Source organism: Streptopelia decaocto, assembly GCF_964273445.1.
Source record: "Streptopelia decaocto genome assembly, chromosome: 2".
Taxonomy (NCBI): Eukaryota; Metazoa; Chordata; class Aves; order Columbiformes; family Columbidae; genus Streptopelia; species Streptopelia decaocto.
This window is the reverse complement of record NC_138655.1, coordinates 106,483,658-106,503,094: the sequence shown is the minus strand read 5'-3', so window position 1 is coordinate 106,503,094 and position 19,437 is coordinate 106,483,658.

Genomic DNA, 19,437 nt, shown 5'->3' with positions numbered 1-19,437 from the left:
GCTTGCCTAATTCCTGACCTGCTGAATTGGCTGTCATAGCCCACATATGTTCACAGTGACAAAGAGAAAGGGACAACAAGCCACAAGCACATGCCCCAAACTTCACCTTAGGAAAAATGCCATAAAGATGAGCTTGTAGCTTGTGTGTGGTGGTCAGCTGGGGCTGGTTGTGCTTATCCTCACCCTTCCCTTCCTTTGATCTATCTCTGCCCAGCTCCCACCCAAAGTTCAATACCATGTGCAAATATAGCAAGAGGCTGCTCAAAATACTGTCTCCTCAGGTGTTTGTAGTGCTGCGAAATCTATGGGCAAAGAGAGAGTGAGGAAAGCTGATAGCCCTGAGTCAACGCACAAAGAATGTGAGTTGCATCAAGGGTGCGGCTAAGGGGGTTTCAGCCATCTCCTGCTGTTTGCATCCAAAGCGGACACAGATAGGAATGATAAGAGATTACAACACCCTGATTCTCCTAAACAACTGCAGCTACCAGTCCTTATTTGGGCTAGTGAATATAAAAGAAGTCAGCCTTCCCTTATATTCACTCCTTATTTTGCGTTATGGAGGTATCTCTGTCTTAACTCACTTTTTTACATCAACTCCTAAATGTTACTCAAATTAAAACAACTACATGCAGAGGTTGACTATACTAGTCATTCAGCATTTTCAGGGTCATTCTCCAGCATGTAAATGAATTCCCACAGAGCAGCCTGGGTCCACCAAAATGTTAAACTCCACCTCCAGACTGGTGTGGTTGCATCCAAACTACCTACCAGGAGCAAACCTTGACCTCTCAAACCGTGTTTGCGAGAACACTAGCATCCTAGCCTGGGACTGTTAGTACAAATGAATAGCACAGATGATCTAGCATAATGTGCAGGGAACACTCCCTGCATAATTGACCAATATGAACATGGTCATACCTGTTTCCTAACATTTCAAAGTCAGTAGGTCTGTTTCTTACTCATCTCAGCACGCACACATTTAATAATGAGAATATCTCAGTAGGAAATTTTCCTTTCTAGCCAAAAAAAAGCAAAGGTGATCATCAGTTCTTTTTTCCCAGCTCTGTAGGACAATAAGTACCCTAACAATTATGGACACTTTCTTGTTTGTTGCTTCTCTATGACTCCAGAGATATGTCATTGAAATAATTACCTTACATTTTCCATGTGAAAACTTGGCCCAGTAGCAAAGCTGTCACTGAAGAGAATGGGAAATTAATTTCTGTGTCATGTAAGTTGAGGTTGTGTCTCCAAAGCATTTTAGCTACAGAAGAGAAGGTCTTTTTTATTTAAAGCAAAATAAATCATCATGTTTAAAAAAATCTATTACATTTTATTCAGCACTGCATAGCTAAATAATAAAGACATATGTGGCAAAGGCTGGGCAATTTGGTATGATTAGTCTAACCTATCTCCCAGAGACATTGCCACTATGCAGAAACAAATTCTATAAGACATGGCCAGACAAGCCTTTTTTGCTTTATCATATCTTTACATTCCAAAATCCTTCTCAAGTAGGTGTTTTCTGCACCATGTTGGAGACCGTCACCAAATACAACTTCGCAGAAGAGGAGGTTCTGGAGACCAGAGAGGTCGTCCAGTGCCTGACTTCCCAGCAATGGCATCTTTATTTTCCAATGAGGAGGAGCCAATGTAAATGCCCCTGAGGATGGCCTTACAGCAATTTGGTCAGTGTAGTAATGTGCAGTTTTAAAAACTGAGATTTGGGCAAGTAATGTGGTGCTGGAGGATTGGATCTGTAGAGCATGACAGGTGGTACAGAGGAGCAAAACAGCTGGTACAGAGGCCCTGACATCCTCACTGCACGCATTTCTGGGTGTTTTAGTTCAGACTGCTTCTCATGTGAACCTATGGACAGAATGTCCATTTCTGGTTGGAGTGTGCTAGGTGTGGCCCTGGAGCACATTTTTCAATTCAGCTGAATCTGGAAGAAACACAACTTGTGCACCCCAAACCATGTCATGAAGGGAATCACCTTTGAAAGCACACTCCCAATCCATACCAAAATGCTTCTAAAAATGGGTTTTGTTTATCATCTTCCTTATTTCCCTTTCTCTTGTTTTGTCTTTGCTGGTACCCTTGACTGCAATCTGCTATTTCTAGAAAAAAAAAAAAACAAACAACAATAAAATATTTGACCTCCTATGGAAGTTTTGATCTTTAGAAGGCAAGATGGGACCTGGATCCCACCTTCAGTCTTTGAGGTTTCCAAACTGGGCTGACCCCAAATCCAGAATATAAATAAAGCTAGTCTTTCATGGGTTACCTAGAAAACTGCTCAATACAAATACAGCAGTGGGATGAGAATGCCAAGCACTCCCTATTACCCAGCAATACTGCAAGATAAGCTGGATGAAGTAAACCCCTGGATAATACAAAACACACACAAGATCTATAATGAAAAGAATGAGATGAAAACATCTGTCTTGGTGAAAAAACAGGCAGCTGTGCATAGCTCATCCACTGGTACACATGGCAGAAGCCAGGGCTGGCCATTGCATCCTTAGAAATTTGGTACTGCTACTGGATTGAGGGAAAATTAGCTAATCCACAAGCCAAATCATCAAGGGCTGACACGATGTTTTAGTTGCTGTCAAACCATGGCTACTAAGAGGGGTTTATAGGAGTCATCTGAATGCCCTGAGCTTTTTCTTCCTTCCTGTTTGCAACATGGTCCCCAGCACACCTCATGATATCTGTTTGATCTCAACTCCCTGGTATTCACTTGAGCTCCCAGCAGCTTTGATGGCAGTACTCTCTTTCTGTTCAGACAGATGAGCAATTCTCTGAGCATTTCAGTAAACCTTCCAGAGGCAATTAAGATATAGCTGTCTCCACAGCTTCCTCTCCTCCAAACTCAGGTTCAGACCTTGAAATCCCCATGTGATTTGCCACTGAGAGGATGTGAACCTCTAATCAATTCCATGTGTACACTCCAACCTCCATGGGATACCCCCAGCTACCAGTGTGTGATATCCTACATTGCTGGTAAGAACACAATATCCTGGTGTAATAGAAAGCATACCATAAACCAGCCCAGGGATATATGAGAATAAAGCAACCAGTCTCCTGTCATTTTTTTTTTTTTTTTCTTAAATGGATCAGATTGGGTAGGCTACTTCATACTCTCAATCACCCCATCTTCATAACTAGCTTCTCAACTACAAGCTCCTCATCATTTGATTTTATGCATTACTTCCTTTCCCAGCCACTTCTGCAGATCTAGAGACCCAACTCATTTAAAAAATGAGACCCAGCGCAAGAGCATTAACTCCTCCAGACCTGCTTCCTTCCTGACCTCACTGCTTATTTGACCGTAAAAGAACTGATGCTGCAGTTTTCAAAGAGGCAAGCAAGGACCACAATTTCTATTCCCAGTCTGTGGGAGTGGGAAAGCGACTTAGACAAAAATACATGCAATTTGATACTTTAAGTGTATTTTAAACCAGGTCCTTTTCCTTTTAAACTAATTTCCTCTGAAGACAGAAATTTATCATCTCAAGCTTCCTCAAGGTTTTATCTATTTAAACTTCAATAATCTTCTTCTTTTGTGTATTCATGCTACATTACCTAGCCCTCACTCACCCAGCAAACACTAGGTCATTCAAACCAATACTTTGCCTTTTCTGGTTTATTTGGGTGAATGAGTGCTTTTTCATTATGTGCCTTGCCTAATCTGTTAATTCGAGATGAGGGTCTTGTGGGAATTGCAGATGAGTCTGCAAATGGATGAGTGTTTTAAAATCTTGCCGGTTTTTTGTATGATCACAGCAGAAGGAAAACAAATGCCCGGGTCTCTCAGCAGTGGAACTACTAGAGTCCATTTTCCAAAAAAAAAAAAAACCCCGAAACAAAACTGTAGTTTTTCTCTTTTTGTTGCCTGTCATCTGCAATACCCCCCTGTGCCCTCCAACACCAGCTGGATTAGAGGCAGCCGGTATGGAGATGTATGCATGTTAATTGGCCATGTGGGCTGCTGGCGACAGAACAGATAGATGCTGAGGGTGCAACCTCTTGGCTCTACCTATCACCAGGTTTCACAGGGCTTGCGAGGTCCTCACTCTTCTGTGGAACTTTGTTAAAATTAGTTAACAGGGATGGGGACTGATAGATGGAGTGACTGCCTGAATCTAAGTGACTGCTTAAAAATCGGGAGCTGGCAAGAAGCTTTGATTGCCTGACTTGAAACAGTTGAAATGTACCCTTAATATCCTTGCTAGCACCTCAGGAATAATGGCAGGTTTAGAGAGTGCAACTCCATGACCTTATTTGAATTGGAGCACAGTCTAGTATGCCTGAACCCTCTCTCAAGGCTTTCTTTTTAAGTTTAAAGAGACGATATCAGGACATCAGTGTGGTCCAAGGTTACCAAAGTTCTTATGGCTAATGGGAGAGGCATACACGCTGCACGATCCTGATGTTTGTCATTCACAGATCTGATCTTGACCTTTGTTTTTATCTCTGCATCTCACCCCTGAAGCTAACATAAAGTGCAACAGAAGCCAGACCTACTTGAACAAGCCCACACAGAAGTCAAAGGACTTCCCTACAGAGTTGGCTGCTGGCTCACAGGGACTTCCCTTGGGAAAGGAAACTATGGAGGTTGTGTTTCAGTTGCAGTTTCTCAAGAACCAGAAGACTGACCATACATGAACGCCAGGCTTTTGTGAGTAGAGAGAAGATGCCAAAGAGAAAAGAAGAATTACAATACAAAAGTCTCAAAACCACAAGTGAAAGCTTGTCACTGCCTTTCTGGGAGACCTCTGTGTCTCACAAGTTCAAAAAGGAAAAAAATCCTAAAGGAGGTAAATTTCTCTGTGTGGCCTCAAAAATTAGATGCTCAAGTAGGAGCCAGGGCTTCTAAGCTGTAAGTCTGTCTGAGCTCAGCCTGCTCTGTAAAATATGGATAACAAATAGCACAAATAGCTAGATAATTTTTAAGAATAACAACTCAGTAACTAGATCATGCTTTACTGCCAGGGCAGGCTTTAGGAATGATAAATATTCTTAAAATCCTGACCTTTCACCATGATTTTGGTTTGGTATATCTGAGAGGGTGTTTGCTGTTAGGCAACCGCTGCACTCTCATTTCTTAAGTGAAGCTTAATCCCTGAAATAGAAAGATGGCAAAGTCCATGAGGTACAGCATTGGCATTGCTGCTCTTTTCAATATTACTGATGTGGTGAGGCATGCTGTATAAATCAAGCCAGTCCAGTAGAGTCCTTACCCTTGACTAGTGAACCACTACATCAATATGAACATCTGACAGTTCATTTTCTAGGAAGGATTAAAACCGGCTAAAAGAGCTTGGGGAGGCCCTTCCTTTGTATGTGTGAGACGGGTGAGGAGAACAGAGGCTGTGAGCAACAAAGGCCATGGTTTCAGCTGGTATAGATGCTTCAACCCTCCTTTTTAGCTTGGGATGTGGAGCCCACTTACACTTACTCAGAGCCCAGTCTAAGAGGGCAATGAACTCAGATGGGTTTTGCTGTGTAATGGTTGTGTATGTGCCTATAGGCAGGTCAAAAGTGGACAACTAATTCACTGTCGTTTGTAATCAAAATGGAATGATGTATTTGCTTTCTTTCCATTAAAAAAAAAAAAAAATCCAGCCTGAGTACTTTTAATAGCAGCATTTCTCTAGGAAAGGCATTTGTTTACTTTAGTGCCCATAAAATTTGTCAGAACAACAGTCTGGGAAACAGAAAGCCTTGTCTTATTCACGGAACCAGTATAACAAGTCCTGCAAGCTGTCTTCCAATGTTTTACCAATATGCCTCTACTCAAAGCCAGCAGATTAGACTTCATATTCAACACAACACAGATCTTCCCTTTAAGTTTAAGAAATAAATCCTGCAATGTCTTTATAAATCTGGGTTTAACACAGAAAACTACCTCCCACCCTAACAGCAACAGCATTGCTACTGGCACAAGTTTTGTTGGGGACAGGGCCAGAACATTTGGAAACTTGTGTTGTCAACACTTACCCAAGAAGAGCAGAGGCCACTGGCCATCCCCTGCAGGCCCTGTAGCTCACACTCAACAGCAACATTATTTTATCAAAGTTGCACTTTTGCTGTCAGTATCCAGCTTTGCTGTTGAGCATATCACTGTAGGATGTTGTGATGTATGTGGGCAATTCATGAAAGAGTTCAAGTTCATTGAGGGCTGTTACATAGGGCAACACAAGTGCAATCACCTTCAGGAAATGTCTAACACCATGGCAGCCATGGAGGTCAGGTGGGATGGGGAAGGAGAGGTACCATGGAAGCATTGATTTTTGCTTAGTACAGTAGAGCTGCTCTCCTATTGCACTGAATTAATACTGGCAAGCAAAAGTGGAAGTCCTCAGGTGCTGTTCCCCGGTTCTTCACATGTTTACATACATAGAACAGCTCTTCTTCTTCCTCTGGGGAGGGAACAGCCCTCATGTGCCACCACTGGAGCTAGTTTTGAGCAGCAGAGAGGGATTTTCCCCAGTGTCAGCTCAGGAGCTGCTCTCACCCTGAGCTCATGGAGTGGGACACACTGTTTGGCTACAGAAAATACTTGTGCAGTGACAAGGGTCTAGGAACTGCCAGATCTCTGAGATATCCATTCAAGGTAGATGATAATTTGGGCTGAGTTCCCCGATTCGGATCCGATACCAGGCTGCCATATATGTGTTTCTGGCTGTTGGCTGTGTAAATCACTCCCACAAGACACAAACCTACGCAGGATGTGTATGTGTGTGGTTGCATTGACCTAGCGGTATAGGAGGGAAATACGCTATTTTGTCCCTAATGTTACAGGGAAAGACTCTAAAATTCAACCTGGTGTTAAGCAACACTTCATTTCGTTGGGAGCTTCCCTGATATCCAAGGCATTACTCATGGAGGAGGAACCTACTCACCATGAGTAAAGGCTTTGGAATCCGTCCTTCAATGTGGAGCACCATCTTAGCAATAATGAATACATAAATCTCTGCTTCGTACGTGTGCATGATATTAGGAAAACACTGCATAACAAAGAGCAAAATAAGGAAAGTCATGCTGAGCACTTCAGTCTACATTTGAGCTTGCCCAAGTTATTATCTTATATTATCATATTATCTCACTAGCTCCACCTGAAATGAAACAACATCCAGTCTGAATATCTGCTTGCCCTGATGATTTACATGGCTGTAGGACAAGCTCTTGATCTTATTTTCCAACAAATTGCACGAATATGATGCTGACAAGTAATTTAAGGAATGTGCTCCTCTAAGATCTTATTGAACCTGTCCATGTGTCTGTCCATGTGTAGAGGCATTGGAACTTTGAACAGCACTATGAAAACAGTCCAGCTTCCATAGACACACACAGGGCTTCCACAGACACTAGCAGAGTCTCACAAAAGACAAGGATACTCAGGACCACTAACACTTGTTACCCGACCTTCCTTCATCCCAAGCAACAGATTTCCCAAAGTAACTCACCATGACAAAGAAATAAAGGTTACAGCATTTTATCTGTGAAGACTTCTGGACATGTATTTTTTTTTTTTCTCATAGAAAAGCAGAACATACAGCAAGACAGAAAGCACATTTTCTGTTCTGCGCTGTTGGGTATGCCCAGTGGTACAACCTGTCTGCTGGTACCACTACAAAAATCATGTTATTTTAGTCAGCAAATTCTATAGTCTACACCGTATTATCTCACTAACTTCACATGAAATGAAACAACATCCAGTCTGAATATCTGCTCAGTTCCCTGTCCTGCACAGAGATATCAACAAGAGGGCACCAGCTGATTTTTATGATGTGAATCAAGTCTGGTAGAAACTATTACTTTTAAAGTTTCCACAGTGGGTTGACCCAATAGATTATATAAAGACTACCTCTCCCTGAAGGGATTTCTAGTCTAAAAAACCCCAAACCAAAACCAAACAAAACCCACAATTAAACAAACAAACAAAACCAAAACTTTACAACAACAGAAAGTATTTGTTTCTTGCAAAGGAATTTATATGTTTGGTTCTCTGATTTTATATTCTACTTTGGAGGTGGACACTTTTGTCATGTAAGTTTTAGCTTTCTATGAGAAGTGCACATCAGGCTGTACTAATAATGCATGATGTTTCAATTTTTCCAGAAATTGTGTTTTGTTAAAATATATATATATATGTATCCTTTCCAGTCTGTTCAAACATTTTGAAGTTGAAATGCTTTAATTTATTGGTTAAGAATGATTTTTATTTTTAGACTTTCTTTAATATTGTTTCTAAAGAAAATATCTTATGGAAAAAATGTGTCACCCCCAGAAGTTATTTGTTCTGGGGAAAAACTATACTCAAGGAAAAAAATCAGAACTTGAAAGCTGCCAAACAACCTGCTCTTCAGTAAGGTCTGCCACACTAACCAAAAATAATAATTTCAAAAAAGAATGATCATTGTAAACAAACCCACAGCAAAGCACAGGGCTGGACTAATTGTCATATCTGCCGGACTCTGATTTAGCATTCCAGGTTGTAATTGGGTCCATGGCCACCTGCTCTGGTCACTGGAAATGAATGCAGCTGGACTTGGCAGGTCACTCCATCAAACATTTGCTGAAGGATGCATGCCAGTGCTCTTGTTAGCTGTTATTTGCTGTTCAGGCTTTAGTCAATGTACATTGTTGCTGAAGTCTTGTCAGGAGTAGCAGAAGTGGCAAAAGTCCTTAGGTAGAGAAATACAATTTCCTCTCTCCATTGCCACGAGGCTTTCTGAGTACAACGGCATGAACACATGTTAGACAATCTACAGTTCATAATAATTCCTAAACAAAAGAGGCACAAAAAGCAATGTGACTTAGTGGGGACTGCAGGCTTCACGTCGGAAACTCGATGTCCTGGTCACGTTTCTGCTAATGACTTGCTCTGTATCCCTCAGCGAACAGCACAACCTCTGACCCCATGTTTCACTTTCCTTTAGATAATGCTATCTACCCTCACTTTATAAAATATTTTAAAACATACATATAAGATAGATTGGATCATTACAAAGCAAACACACAAACAAATACATACACACCCAGACAAGCTGTCATGATACATAAAATGAAGACACTCCCATGCACAGAAACTTACTGATGACCTTAGGCTAATGACTGAAGCCTGGGTGGTACTTCCAGTATTCGCAGAGCACACACTGGAATAGCTATGCAGGTCTGCACAGGCAGCCAGCGAGTCCTTTTGCATGCTCTTAGCTAGCATGGATGTTCCCAGGCAAGCTGAGCCATTTGGGGTAGCTGGCAACTGCCAGGATGCTGCTGGGTGTGCAGCACTGCTGGCTCTTCTCTGGTATCAGAAGGGACTGTTTACGGTCACAGTGGGGAAAAAGGGAAAGCAGTTCCCACTTGCCAGAGAGCTGGGATTTTTAATTACTTATTTATGATAGCTGCTATCTCCTTTAAAGCCCTTATGTAATTAGCAGGAGCCTTGCTAGACTAAATGTAGCATGGCTGGTGGCCAGGTTCCAGAAGCATGTCTTGTTCAACACTTTCCACAGTGGTGAATGGCCTGACTCCTTCCACATAGTTTTAAATTGCTGTGTTTGGAAATGCAGAAATGAAAAGCTTTGGGAGGAGAAAGGAAAGAAGAGGAAAATCGGTTATGGAGAATATTGATTCCCTTGACTTTAAATGCAATTATAGAAGCAATCTGAAAATGTTTAATTCCAGATGGGCCCTCATTTCATAATTTTTGCATTTCAGAGTCCTCCCACAGGACACAGGTTATTAATATTATTTTGTCAGTAAGAAATCTCACAGGCATATAATATCCTGAGTACATTGCACTGCAGCTAGCTCTGCTGAGAACTTTATCCAAGCAATAACCCCTTCACTGTCTAACAAGACACCTCACAGCGCCAAGTCCTACAGCAGCTCTTGTGTGATACCCAACTGAGTCTTGTTTCACGTATTGCTTGCTTGATCACCTATAAACTTGTGAAGTTAAACCATTCCTTATAAGAAATAGCTCTAGCGATATGCCCATTCTCTATGAACTGAGCCCTTCCTCCAGACTTCATGCAGGGTTCCTGTCCAATCTGATGCAGGTTGTTTTGAATCATCCTTGCCAAGCCAGTTAGCACAGACTGAACAGCACTGGACAAATTACTGCATGTGCAGCGCTCTGGCTAGTGTCATAAGATGAATGTTACTCCATCCCAGAAGGAAGAGGCTTATGATTGATACTTTGCTCCCCTTAGTCTGCCTGGTCTGTACTTTTGCCCAGATAGGAGTTTAGTCACATGTGAACAGAAACAATATTGTGTAACTTTGCACCTATACTCATTTGGACCTCATAAGCAGGTTCAAGTTCAGAAGTTATTCAGAAGCTGTTTATAGCAGTTCTGTAAAATCAAAACCAAAAGCACCCAAACAATGATCGATGTCTGAACTCAAGCACTGCAGCACACTCTTGGCTATTCTATAACCAGACTAATCAGTCTTATTTCTCATAGTGTATATTCAAACAGGAAGCTACTCTGCAAGCTACCCAGTTGCATTTGACCCTGAATAAAACTGCTGCTTTATCAGGTAATGCAATCCTAAGCAGACTTATAGGAGACTTGAAGTTTATTTCATATACAGGCAAAAAAAAATATCACCATCTGACTTCATTGCTTTGTCTTTCAACACATTAGACATTTTCTCCTCCAGCAGCACCTCCCTTCCCATACTGCTAACCCTCCAGGCATCACTTCCAGTTTGGTGACTGCTAGTTGTGAAAAATAAAAGCTTATTTCAACCTGGTTTCTGAAAAGAAACAGTGTCTTTTTAGATACTAGAAGGTGCCCTAAGAGGGATAGAAATGTTCTATAATGAAAAAGATTTCCACTGAACTTATCCTCTTCAAACACGGAAGACTAGAATAATTAAATAGATTTAACTCTTACAGGATTTCCGCATGTTTCTTTAATGAAATAGGAATGTATAGGGAATTCATTAGTTCATCTGCTCTTGGAACTAGTCCTTTTACTATATTCAAGATAGTAATGAATTTTACAGATTTGTCACAATTGCTCAACAAATGTTTGTAACAGCTGAGAAATGTTCCATTTCCAAAAGCTCTTTGAAGCAAAGGCTCCTCTGCATTTTTTGATACTTGGCATTCTGTATTTGGCCAGTGTGACTCAGTGCGGGAATGTAGTTTTTATTGCCTGAATGGATGACTCAATCTGTACATATGAGAACAGTCCCTGAAGAGAGCACATCACATTGCACGTAGGAAAAGATAAGGAAAGGAGAATCCTCTAAGAGGTAAGTCTGCTTCATAAATATCAAATATACTCTGGGAATATTATTGACTTTTTCTATATAGGAATATAAATGGTTTGTGATCTTAAGAAAAAAAGTAGTGATCAAATTCACCAACAATTCTTATACTCACACCTTCTTGGCAAAAAAGAATTTCCTGGGTTTCTTCTTTCTTTCTTTTTCTTTCTTTTTTTTTTTTTTTTTTTTTTAAATTTTCTTCTTTGTAAATGCATTTAATTAATGTATTAGTATTTGTATCTGGAGAAATAAAGTTCCCCACAAATGTGAGGACTAGTTGAGTTGTTTAACAGCCTATAGGAAGAAATCAGGTGGTGAACATGGTACAAAGAGTACAAGCAAATGATCCACATGCTCACAAGAAATCAAGTGAGATGGACTTAGCCAACGTGCCTGCCAAAACCAAAACAAACATTCCCAAATGACATCAGATCTAGTACTAAGCCCACAAACTCCAAGAGGTGGGGTGACTGCAGGAGAGCACGGGCATCTGCAGCAGGCTGGCCCTCTGCCTACAGAGGCTTCTCCTGCTAAGCATCTCGAGAGAAAACTCGGCCCACTCTTAAAACAGCTCACACAAGGGTTACTGCCTTTATACAACACACAAGAAAGCTTTATGATTCCACAGTCTCTCACTCCAGGAGGAACAGATGATTATGGAAGCATGGCTCTAAGTCTGTAGAAACGCTTGACCGATATCTGCTGTATTTTAATGCTTCAGCAATAACATTTTTTAGATGCTGGAAAATGCAGACACACACACACGCAAAGGATTAAAGCTAGTGTTTTTCAGTCCATATTGACTATTATTATGAGTTCTGCATTTTACTCTGCTCTCTGCTTAGGTTTTTATGACCTCCTAGGTATTATCTAGAGACAAGGGAAAAAGCACTCTGAAGAAGGAAGCAAACAAAAGGTGGCTGCCGTGTAGTCAAAGTCAGTCTCTTCTGCAACACACGCAGTAGCCTGCAGTATACCTTGATCACAGCACTCAGTCCCTCCAGGCAGAAAAGCCCAGTGGCTAAAGAGTACAGCTAACAGGTAAAACACATGTGCAACTGAGTACCAACCACCCTCCGTTCCCACTGCAGGCACAACATTGCGGCCTATGTTTGCCGAAGTGTACAGGTGCCATTGGGTTAGGGACCTAATTGCCTATATGAAATCGTGCTCTTGTCTTCCCAGAGCAAAAGGTACCCATCTGTAAAGCCAATCATTAATTCTTACCTCATAAGAGATTTGTGAATTTTTAAGGATGCTGCTTGAGACCTCTACCTGAAAAGTGCTCTCAGTGAATCACTATAGCTCATTGCCATGCTCCAGTTATTAAATAACAAAAATAATCCTGGGTCACTTGATTAAAAGGTGATTGCATACCAGCTCAGACCAATAATTTGCTTCTCAGAAGCCAACCCATAAGAAGTAGGAATAAAGAATGCTTATGGCTTTTGTGCAGGACTTGCCAATAGTCCTGCTCATCCTATTAAGCAAATTTAGTCCTTGCTTGGCTTCTTGCTGAAAAGGATGTGGTGAGGTGGACACATCTGTTGAGTGCTGGTGGTCTTGCCCTGAAGTACATAGCTCTGTGAGGACAGAGATACTTGCCTATTGTGGCTTCTTCTGGAAGTCCAGGTTGAGAAAGGATAGCAGACAAATGAAGTGCCCAGTTGTTTTGAGGCCTGAACCAGAGCCCCTGAGACTTAAGAGAGTCTTTCTTCTCCATGACAGGACTTGAACCCTGCAGAAGCACCTGCCAGCTATGTGGGTATTCAAAAAACTTTATGCAAATGGTATAAACTTCAATGTTAAATCCAAAACTGCAATTCCAAGGACATAAATGACTCTCAGAAAGTACAAATTATGTCTTGATTTAAGTTGGTCGGTTTGCTGAGTCCATAGCATATGAAGACAGAATTCTCTTAATCAAGCTTTTGTGGGCTGGCTATGCTCAGTATTCCCTAAGGTGTTCTGAACTCTAGAGCATCCCCTAACTACCTTCTTCCTGGTTACACATGCTATGATTGCTTTCAATACTTCCTTATGTTTTTTGCAACCTTGAAATTTTTCAGAGGTGTTCAGTACTCCAGGACCCTGAAACTCTTCGGTGAGGGCATTCTTATGCTTTCGTCTGATAAGGGAATTATTTGATCTATATTGCTGCCAGGCATACTTTTGTGAAGCCTGTCTGATTCTGATGCATGTTATCAAAGTTGTGCTTCTGCTATTCATTGGACTCATCCTATTTCACTTAGCCCATGTTTATAAATAATAGTTTGGACAATATTTGTTTTAGTGTGAAACCTGTGATATTTTCTATCTCAAATGACTCATCTCGGTTGAACAGAGAATTCCATTCCATGTATTTTTAAAGAAAATGCCATTCTCATTAGTGCTGAAGGTAAAATTTAATAGCTGGTATTGAAATGACTGGCAAACAGATAAATAAATAAAAGCCAGAGAAGTAAATCCCTTTTCTCTTGCTACAAAAAAACTGTAAAAATTCTGAAAAGCCATCTGTAGATGTGTCACCAAAAGGCAAAGAAGCAAAGCCCATATTTATTAAGAGGACATGATTCTTAAGATAAATCACTCTATTTCTGTGTGACAGTGCTTTGAAAGTCTGTGGCTTGCAATACCAGATACAGATTGATCTGTACAGGGAGAAGGGGAAGAAGGGAAAGGGGGTGTGGTCCCTCATCTCTGGGTTCTGGGGATGCTCCTCATCACCTTTCACACAGAGGCTTGTTCACCTCCTGCATAAAGTTAAATTCAGTTGTAAGACAACTTCAAGGATGAGTTGTAGGAGATTTACTTATGCCATTCCTTTCCCTGCTGCTCTGTGAAGGCTGGGTTTAGAGGAGGCTGAAAGCAGGGCATGCTGAGAAAGGTTCCCTGAGGAATACCTCTGGATCATTGCTCAGTTCCAGCAGTCAGGGAGTCAGATTGCCATACACAGTTCAAAGCAGCTTTTATACAAGAACAATTGCAGTCCATCACCAGTTAGCCTTTGAAAATTTTCTCCCACAATATAGCAAACCTTTTTTCTTTTATTAGCAATTATTTGCACTAAATTTATCTTTGAGAGACGCAGATCTCTTTTCTGTTGGGTATTTTTCTACTTGCTGCATTAGAGAATACCACCAGAATAAATGCTGCTTATAAGTCTGTGGAGTCTATGATACAGTTGGGAGCTGGGAAAAAATGCTTTGCCTTTGCCTTGCCAACTCTGTGGTAGCATAAAGCTGAAGACAGACATCAAAACATTAACTAAGAGAATGCAAAACAGACTTGACAATATTTTGCACTTACCAAAGGCTTACTCAAGTCTGGAGAGGTAAATATATTCATAACTGCTTTCAGAAATGTCTGCAGTGAACTCAGCTGTGCACAAGTACTGAGTGGTTTCAATACTCAGACTTCAAAGAAAGGAAATAGCTCCAAAGGTATCATTCAGGATTAGGCACTGCCATCCTTGATTTTATGAATTATTATACAACTACTAAGTAATGTACAAGTCCAGATGATTCTTGCCTTCTGCAGCTTACCCTCAGTGGTTAACAATTACACCAGACAGGACTGCAGATTTCAGCTGACACCTAACCTAAATCCTACAACATTGAAGCCTATTGAATGCTGGGGAAGAATTGTCTGCAGAGGAACTCACCCAAAAATAACCTTGGCATGAGGCAAAGCTTGAGCACTGGGAACAGCATCTTGCCCTAATCTAACATTCACACAACAGCTCTGGAGCAGAGGGAAATTCTGTAACCACTTTGTGACCACTATGATAGTGTATAGGTTAGAGGAGTAGCCACGGCATCTTGTGCCATGTGAAACAAGGAGCAGAGCCAAACATAGCCTATAATCATCCACAAGGGGATGCTTAGGACAAATTGAGTTGGCCATGGTTAGGTGGTTGTGTTTAGGACATTTGAAATAGATTCATTTTATTTCAAAAGAAAACATTGTGGATGGACTTGCTGCTCACTGCAGCCAGGACAGTGCTCTGTTAGGTAGGTTTAAAAATGTGATTCCACCACAGACCTTGAATATGCAAGGTGAATAACAATGATTCTACTTGCTTTAACTAACATACCTTAAATTATTCCTACAGCTCAGTACACCTGAGTGTATATATTGCATTACAAGCACACACACACACACACACACTTCACTTGTGTACATTTTCAAGATGGGTTTCTTTTGTCCCTTTTTGTCCCACTGATAATTTTTTCTCTATATATGTATGTATATGTTTGGATATTAATGAACCACCTATTGTCCAAATTAACTTAACTGACTATCTTGCTATGTAAGGAAAATACTCTTTTTCATATAATCCTACTACATGTCATGCTGCTTGTAGCTTAGTTTCCTAAGGCAATGGAGGTTAATGTAATCATGTACTGCGTGTGTATATTTATGTGTATGCATAACTTGAGTCAGTCTCCTCTCAGTAACCTTTGATCCTGCTGGCCAACCAGTTCAATTTAACAAAGACATGGAAGCCTCAGATACTTTAAGTTCCACCAGCTAGGCAAATAGGCAGGCAGATAGTGAGGAGAAAGCCCCCATGAACTCTCTGGCTAAGAAGACTCCAGTGTGAGTGCCCTGGCTGAGTGCACATAGTGAGATGTCCTGAACTTTCCAGTCCTGGGGAAACACCCGAAGTTTGCATCTAATTAGCCAGCAGAGAGCATCGCTGCAAGACAAAACCTTAGGAAACCAGACTCCATCACCCTCACAGATCTTGGTTGAGTTTGGTATCACCTAGGTATGGGTTAAGGTTTAGGTTGCCTCTTGAGACATGGCCACTGCCGTGTTCCTTGCGCAGGGGACACCTAACCAAGTTTTTACATTATTGAAGCTTACTGAAAGTTCAAGGAAAACTCCTTTCAGAGCAACTCACCCTAAAATAACCTGTATTAATGAAGCTGTGGAGCCCTTCTGTAGGCCTAAAGGCCATCATGTTTTACAAATTAATCTCTGATGGTACATGCCCTTTTCTTTCCTCTTTATTTAAGATGCTCAGTAATTTCCTACCTGTACAATGACTGACAATTACAACGTGTTCCAGGCTGTGGTTGTGTATTCAGTATGGGGGAGGAGAGACCAAAGCTCATTGACGCCTATCTGATTTATCTGCTGATGGCTATTAGCTTAAGTCTCTGGACAGATCACACAGGATATTCAACTCTTTCTTTCACCATGCTTTGTCCTGCAGTCCAGGATATTGACAACATCATCGAGGCTACAGAGGCCCTATGTGTAAACAGGTGTGTTGAAATGCCCCTTTTCCAATTCTGTAATCAGTAAGCAATGGTGTACTTTCTCTTGTGCCGTTGGACTGCTCTACCCACAGTCAGAGCCCATATTGGCTATTCAGCAGCACAGCCAACCCATCTGCAGGCAGACAAAGCTGGGCAAAAAAACATGCAGAAGTCCTACCAACTCATCAAGCAGCATCACTTTATCATACTCAACTGTCTTTTTAAACAATGCGTAGAGTTAGATGAGCAAATGTGGCCTTCCATTCACTGTTAATCTTTCACATGGAAATGCCTTGCTCTTATAATAGCATTTCCTCTGTGTAGCCAGTAGGAAGGGTCCTGGACTTTGCAAATCATAGAATATCTCAAGTTGGAAGGGACATACAAGTATTAAGTCCAACTCCTGCTCCTCACAGGACTACCTAAAACTAAACCATATAACCAAGAGCATCATCCAGATGCTTCTTGAACTCTGAGAGGCTTGGTGCCATGACCACTTTCCTGGGAAACCTGTTCCGATGACCCTTGACACAGCTTCATTCCACTTCCTCATGTCCCATCGCTGGTCACCAGAGAGAGATCAGCAGCTGCCCTCTGCTGCCCCCTTTGAGGGAGTTGTAGACTGCCATGAGGTCATCACCATCACTCAGCCTTCTCTTCTCCAAGCTGAGTAAGCCAAATGACCTCAGCTATTTCTCTAAGTCTTGCCCTCGAAGCCTTTCACCATCTTAGTCATCCTCCTCTGGACATATTCCAATAGTTTGATGTCCTTCTTACATTGAGGCACCCAAAACTGCACACAGTGCTCGAGGTAGGCCAGCACCAGTGCAGAGCAGAGGGGGACAATCACTTCTGTCAATCAGCTAGCTATGCTGTGCTTGCTGCCCCTTAGGACATGGTAGGTGCTTTTGGCTGCCAGGGCACACTGTTGTCTCACATTCAACTTGCCATCAACCCAGACTTCCACATCTCTTTCCACAGAGCTGCTTTGCAGCCTCTTGCCCCCCAATTTGTAAATATAACTAGGATTATCCCACCCTAGGTGGAAAATTTTCCACTTACTCTTGTTGAATTTCATATTGTTGGTAATTGCCCAGTTCTCTAGTCTATCCAGATCTCTCTGTAAGCCCTCTCTACTCTCAGGGCAGTCCACAACTCCTCCTAATTTTGTATCATCAGCGAACTTGCCTAATGTACATTCAATTCCTTCATTCAGATCAATTATAACAACATTAAAGAGCACTGGCCCTAAAATTGAGCCCTGGGGAGCCCCACAGGTGACTGGCCACCAGCCTGATATAACCCCATTTACTCTAAGTCTTTGACACCAACCCCTCAGCCAATTGCTCATTCAATGTATTATAGACTTGTCTAGCTGTGTGCCGGACATTTTATCCAGAAGGATATTGTGAGAGACAGCATCAAAAGTTTTGCTAAAATCCAAATGCACCGCATCTACTGGCTTCCTTTGGTCAACTAGATGGGTGATCTTGTCATAAAAGGAAATTAAGTTAGTTAAACAAGACTTTCTCCTATGAACTCATGTTGGCTATGACCAATGACTGCAATATCTCTCAAGTGTTTTTCAATAACTTTGAAAATAACCTTCTCCATAATTTTAGCAGGCACTGAAATGAGACCGACAGGCCTGTAATTACCAGGGTCTTCCTTCTTACCCTTCTCGAAAATCTGGGCAACATTTGCCAGTCTCCAGTCAACTGGGTCCTGTCAGATTCTCAAAATCATTGAAAAATAATGGAGAGATGTCCCACAATAAGATCAGCCAGCTCTTTCAGTACCCTGGAATGAAACCCATCAGGCCTCCTAGACTTATGCACATCCAGATAGAACAGCAAGTCTTGAACAATTTCAGAGTTGACTGGGAGTTTAACATGCCCCTAGTTATGTTTTTCCAACACAGGACTCTGGGGATCCCAGGGCCCATTGCCAGTGTTGAAGACAGAGGCAAGGAAGGCATTAAACTGGGCCCATTGCCAGTGTTGAAGACAGAGGCAAGGAAGGCATTAAACCTCTCTGCTGCATATACATCCCTATTTGTGAGGCAACTGACCTCATCAAGTAACAGAACAATTTTATCTCTGATTCTCCTCTTGCTGTTAATGTAGTTTTAAAAATCCTTTTTGTGCTTCACAGTACTGGCTAACCTGAACTCTAACTGAGCTTTGGCCACATGAATTTTCTCCCTGCAGTGGTCAACAACATCTCTGTAGTCCTACTGTGTCTCCTGTCCTTGCTTTCAATGTCTGTACACTTGCCTTTTCCACCTAAGTTCTAGAAGATCCCTGCTCAGCAAACCCAGCCTTCTGCTCCACTAGCTTGACTACCCACACTTTGGAATTGCCTGCTCCCACACTCTTAAGAGATGGCTCTTAAAAAGTAACCAGGATTCATGGACCCCAATACCTTCAAAAGTAGATTCCCAGGGGACCTTACTAACTAGGTCCTTCAGCAGCCAAAAACCTCCTCTCCCCATAGCCAGGGTTGAAGTATTGATGGCAGTTTTTCCCCTGTCACTGACAATTTGAAAGTCAACTACTTGGTGATCACTGTGACCAGGACAGCCACCAATTACCATTTCACCAATGAGTGTCTCTCTGTCTATAAACAACAAATCTAGGAGGATGCCTTTCAAGCCAGCTCTCCTAGTACCTGCACCAAGAAGTTATCTTCAAGATGCTTCAGGAATTTCCTGGAGCTGTTTGTGTACACTGTGTGATGTTCCTAGTTGATGTCCGGGAAGTCAAATTCACCTATAAGGACAAGGGCAGTATATCTGGAGATATCCCTTAATTCCTTACAGAATAATTAAGTGGCGTCATCATCCTTGCTGGGTGGCCGATAGTAG